This window comes from Halyomorpha halys, unplaced genomic scaffold (genome assembly GCF_000696795.3).
Source record: "Halyomorpha halys isolate HHAL.00 unplaced genomic scaffold, Hhal_1.1 Scaffold425.1, whole genome shotgun sequence".
NCBI classification, from domain to species: domain Eukaryota; kingdom Metazoa; phylum Arthropoda; class Insecta; order Hemiptera; family Pentatomidae; genus Halyomorpha; species Halyomorpha halys.
In genome coordinates this window covers 31,055-37,030 of record NW_027114575.1, presented here as the reverse complement: position 1 = coordinate 37,030, position 5,976 = coordinate 31,055, and the positions used below count along the sequence as shown (strand labels likewise).

Here is a 5,976-nt window from a genome sequence, read left to right as displayed (position 1 = left end):
ATATATTAAGTGATGATAGTTATGTACTAATAAGGATTGGAAAAAAACATTAAAAAAAAAGAAATACTGAGAAAACTATAAAAAATCGTTTACCCCTTGACAAAAATTCACACAAGTAATAATTTTTTATTAACGTTTTCTTGTTACAATAATATTTGATGTAAAACTGTTAAAAAAAAAATTGATTTTAAATAGTGCTCATTGTATTTTCTTCCAATAATAAATAAATGGTATTCAGATTTCATATGTTTAATAATCTAAATATTAATAATTAATAAATTTGTTTTAATAATATTTTTTTTTATTGGTCATAAACTAAAATGATAATAAGCAGGTACCTGCACTTGTGTGTTAGCTGATTGAACGCCGGGGTTTAACTGAGCGATTACGGGTCGTTCCTGAGTGGGGCAGGTTTCAAGAAAGAGTGCTGCAATTAATAATGGAACGTTTCTTATATAATTCCTACAGGCTAAAACTTCAAAGGGGTAAGGGTGCTGATAACTTTATCAGCAATCCTAATTGGAAAAAAAAAAAAAGAAAATAAATCAATGTGAGCAGCAGAGCTTCGTTCCTTTGGTTGCAAAGCCTCCTGAAAACCGTTGAAAAGTGTTTTTTGTTGTTTCACTATTGCTTCAACTTCGTGAAAAATTGTGGAAAAGGAAAAGACACTTCTATAAATACTGCCACCATTCAAATACAAATATTTAACACTCTACTGCAAATTGAAGGGACTGTGAAGGTGCGTAAATATTGAAACAAAAAAAAGTATGGTGATGATTTGGTAATATAGAATGAGGACGAGAAAAATATACAACTAAATAGCACTACTTTGATAAAATTTAGTAAAGAACTGACTAGGTCTTAACATATTTTCTGATACAAAAAAAAAAAAAAAATGCACTAGAAACGGCAGTAATTTCGGTGATATAGATTAGGACAGGTAAAGAGGTTTAAGTATTTATGTTTTACAATAACTGGAATAGATGGCATTGATTATGGAATAAAGGTGAGGTCAATGCTTGTCATTTTTCAATATAAACATGCTTAGCTGACGCCCAGGGCCGTAGCTAGGTGGTGGCGAGATGTACCCCTGTCAAGAGAGGAGGTCCAAAGAGAGCACAAAATTAACCATGGAACCATTTTCATTTATTAAATTAAACATTTTCAAATTGAGGGCTTTTCTTCGATAGTAATTACTGTTTTTATATTAAAACAATAAGCAATTTTAGAGAAATTTTTAAAATCTTTCCAGACATCCCGGTTTTGGAGGGTGCAGATTTTGCAAACTAGCTGAGGGCACAGAAGAGCCTTGCTACAGCCCTGCTGGTGCCTTCTGTCCAAATGCATAAAGTTAGAATTCACAAAACTATTATCTTTTCTAAAGTTCATTACGGATGCTTGGCCAAAGGGGCCATTACACTGGAGGAAAAACATCGCCTAAAGGTTATTGAAAATAAAGATTGCGCTAAATATTCGAACCGAAATAGGATGAGTTCACCGTACTATCGGGTAGCGAGCGAATCCTACCGAAGCGTAGGTGGTATGGTTATTATCTACTATGGTGGTATTATGATTTGGTATGATTTTAAATTTGGGTTTGGACGGATCCATACAACATCATCAACAAAATTCTACAAAAAAGTGAAATTACAGACTAAAAATTCAAAAAAACATAATTATTTAATTAGTATGGCCTTAATAAGTAGGAAGAGGGAAACCTTCCTTAATCTCTTATAACACGTGAAAAGTTAAAATTACACGATAAGTTTTCTCAAGTCCTGGCTGACCTCTGTAAACATTATTTTCAAAAACGAAAAACCTTTAAACAGATTTTTTTTTCTCAAATGCTGATCATCCAACGTATCAGCCAGATAACAACGTGTGGGACTTAAACTCGGACAGTGTTTCGTTGGTATCTTCGGAAAAAAAACAAACAACAAAATTCAAATGAGTCTTCAACCACGATAATTAAGAAAATCAGAAAACTGTTGTCCATAATCCTAGAGGAAGTACCATTTTCCTTGATCAAAACCAAAATTATATAACCTGCAAGAAATGAAATTTTTAATCTCGTTAACAACAACTTCCACGGAATAAACAAAAAGTAGAATTTCGAGGTTTAGCTCAGACGGCTAGGCGCAAGTCCATCAGTCTGAGATCTTCGGGCAGGGCCGGTTCGAATCTGGCTGTTGATTTTTTTAACCCTCCCTCCCCCACTATGGTTAGAACAGGTTGGTCACCTGTAAATAACTAGGCAGACATCACCTTCGCTGTGGATTGTCTTATATTTAAAAAAAAGAACATTTCGTGATCAATGGACAGACATGGCTGGGTAGGTTATAACCTTTCCACAACAAAGTGAAAATGTTTTCTACAAACTGAACAATTAGATATAGAAAATAGCTTTATACAAAAATTTTTTTAGAGTATAAAATTCACGGGTAAAATCCCCCCACCAAAAAAAAAAAAATCATTTACAGTAAAAAACATTAACAAGGCCATGGAAAAGGCTACAATTGAATTCACTTTTTCCCTTTAAAACTTAATACAATCTGAGACATTTCCCAAATAATTGCAACAAATGAACAATCTCATATGTCCCTTTTTATAGAATATCTAAAAACTTATCATAAACATAAACAGTATTTATAACTCCTATTACATGTATATGTATACATTAATATGTATATTATCTTTTTGCATTGAGATATTCGGTCGTAAAACATGTTAACTGTGAAAATGAAAATTTTTGCAATGTTAAATTGTTTGTTAATTACAATATTTTACCTTAAACCAGCACTAACCAACCATAACGTAGTATCAACATTATTCTCTGAATAAAATGAATTTATTAAAGATTATTTCAACATTTTATGAAGCCTTAAAAAAGCCGGTGATGAAAAAAACTTCAATTTATAAAAAAAAAAAAAAAAAGTTACCAAGTTAAACAACCGAACGCTTCAAATGTTTACTTTTTTATATATTTTTTTTTTGTTTACAATAAAACGTATATTTTTTGAGTCATGCACAAATATATACTCCTTTATATAATTGCTTAACAATAAATTTTATTGACTGAACACTTATCCACTGTTAAGCACTTAACATAGCTGACAACTCCCTACGTGTTGATGTAAATCGCAGTTCATCAAGTTAATCCTTCCTGAACGGTTTTGAGCAGGAAAATTCAGTTTTGGTGGCTTAAATATTCTGATCGTTTTCCTCTCTCAATTCAACCGCCTTATCATTTAAATTCATCAAAGTTAAAACTCTCTTAGGTGATGTATTTTTTATTGAATCATGGTCAACATCAAACGTTAAAAAACAATTGCATTTAAACACAGAGTTAGATGTAGAAGAACAAGAATTAAGAAGAAGAACTTTGTAGTCAAAGGTATTCTAGTTATAGTCTTTATATACAAATAAATTAAGTTAATTGGTAATAGATGTAGGATTTTTACAGGCAGTCGTATGACAAGTGAAGAACAGCGGAACGGAGCGTATCGGTTTCAAACGGAAGGACTGAATTGAGGAAATGGGAAGGAATCGAGATTCTAAAGTAAAATACAGTATAAAATGCTTTTCGAAATACAAGAAAATCAATAAAAATATTTACACGAACTATTTCTTTATAATTTCATTATTCATGTAATTACTAGGCTATAAAATGAAAATACAAAATGAAAAGTTCTGAAATAAGTTCAAATATGTAATATTATCTAATGAACTCTTAGTTTCAAGGTTTTTCGAAAGCTCTTTTCTTTTATTCCTCGAATTCGAGCTAGTACTGTTTCTACAAAAGGTACGTTCTTACATTTATTTTGAAAACCCAGAGATGAGAAGAAATTTAAAACGGTTTCAGCGGTACCTGAAAGAAATTAAAAACCTCGTTAAAATGTTTTAGGAGAGCTAGCATCAACTGTATTACATCTGTGGCAATTGCCAGAACACTTGAATAACAGTCCTCATAACAGTTCATGAGGAGTTGGACCGAGCCATGAAGATTGGGAATAATGAATAGATAAATTGATATGCAAGTATGGATGAAAATTAGGGTAAACCTGATTATTGCTATGTCTATTGCATTAAATTAATAATAATAAATAGAAAAATAATAATTTAATTTCCTTAGTTACTAATACAAAAAAATTTAATCCTCCTCTCAAAATAATGAATTTTCCTCTCAAGATACGTAGAATCCAAAAAATAAAAAAATAAAAAATAAGAATAATAATAATTTGTTTGGACATAATTTAAAAATTGAACGATTTAGGGCATATTATCCTGTTATTGATTGCCACCAGTTATTGATACGTGAACCTTTGTTTTTAAAATTAAAAATTTGGTGCCACCAACCCATTGAACCTCATCTTAAAACTGGCGCCAATTTTGAAATTGTTAGTGGCACCAAACTATTTAGAAACAAAGGTTAACCTGTCAATAACTGGTAGATATCCTATGAAAAAATTTATAATAGTCATTCGAAAGAAGATTATATTTTCTTGAAAAAGAATTCATTTTAATTTTTAAATATTAGCAATATGTTAATATTTTAATCAAAAGTATTTGACCATATACATTGTTGGTCGCTTAAATCATTTATTTAATAAAAAAATTGCAATATATATTCTATTAATTTATATTTTTATATACATATAATATACAGTTAATTAAATAATACTTTATATGCATGGTTAAATTGTTAATAAATTATTTAATTATTAAATAGTTGTATGAGTAATAAATACAATGTATATTTATATAAACAGTAAATAGCGTGATATTTTACATTCTAATGTTTTACTTCGATATTTCATTAATTACATATATATTTTCATTCTCATTTTTTTTTTCATAACTTTAATTTTAAATAAATTTTTATATACATTTACTAAGCAAATTTTCTCATTCATATTTATGTTTTTTCACTCCCTTATATGTACAATAGACTTATATAACATTATATTTTATTTCCTTAAACCTGTATTTTACTTACTTATTTTAATTAATTATATATACGTTTTCTTTCCCACTATATCATAACTTTAATATTAAATAATTTTCATTTTGTACATAAATTTACTTACTAGATTTTCCTAAGTATATTATTTTCTTATTCGTTCCTCTTTCTTAATTTAATATTACTTATCCTCAAATAGCCTTTATATACTTACACTATCAATATTATTTATGTATCTATGCTGTTGGTTATTTTATAATCATTCTGTAATTTCTTTTATTTAATAACATATTTTTTATTCTTAGACCAGTTGAAGGCCTGGAATTTTGGCCGGAACGTTGGCACCAATAAATAAGATTTTATTAATTTGTTTTCTTCACTGACTGTACCCACTACCATTTTCTACTTATTTATATTCATCTACATTCAAATATCAACTCATCATATTCTCAGATTCACATGTTTGTGACAAAATATATTCTTCCACTTAGCTCTTCGGGTGATACGCAGATATGTGAATCCTCTGTTATTGGATATTAAATGAAACTCAAGAGTGGATCGCAAACATTGAAGACAGAATATTTATATCAGAATATTGAGGATAACATTTTTGCCTTCGAATCTGGATATGATATGGCCAGCAAACTGGATATGTTATAGTTATTCCCCATTCTGTAATTAATATCAGGCACGTAGTTAAATATTTGTTCTTGGTCCAAGAATCTGAAATCAATCATTTTGTATATCATTTATGAAAAGAATAAATTCATATTTTAATCAACATGTAAATATATTTATCAACCCGGAAGAAAACATTAGTTCAACGAACCCAGTTAACCTTTATGAAACTGTTCCACCAGACGTAGTACAGTACAACTTTCTCTGCTTAGGTTCCTTCGCTCGATTGGATGTTGGCAATTATATCCTTATGAGGAAACTGGGTTTTGAAACCACAACTTTTAAAATCAATAAAAATATAATAGTGGATTGTATTGTTTATTTCCATTGTATAACAA

General features: G+C 29.5%; 1 protein-coding gene and 1 long non-coding RNA gene across 2 annotated transcripts in view; one reads left to right on the top strand and one right to left on the bottom strand.

Annotated features, from left to right (window-relative positions):
- Window positions 1-472, bottom strand: part of LOC106682581 (sulfotransferase 4A1) — a 15,805-nt gene extending 15,333 nt beyond the window's left edge. Inside the window, exon 1 of the mRNA XM_014423517.2 lies at window positions 339-472. The gene's annotated coding sequence lies outside the window, so the exon portion shown is untranslated. The remainder of the gene's footprint in view (window positions 1-338) is intronic.
- A 2,686-nt stretch (window positions 473-3,158) lies between these two features.
- On the top strand, window positions 3,159-5,741 carry LOC136796850 (uncharacterized). Its single transcript, XR_010844618.1, has 3 exons — window positions 3,159-3,394; window positions 3,464-3,559; window positions 5,266-5,741. It is a non-coding gene; the product is annotated as an uncharacterized lncRNA (long non-coding RNA).
- Window positions 5,742-5,976: the final 235 nt, after the last annotated feature.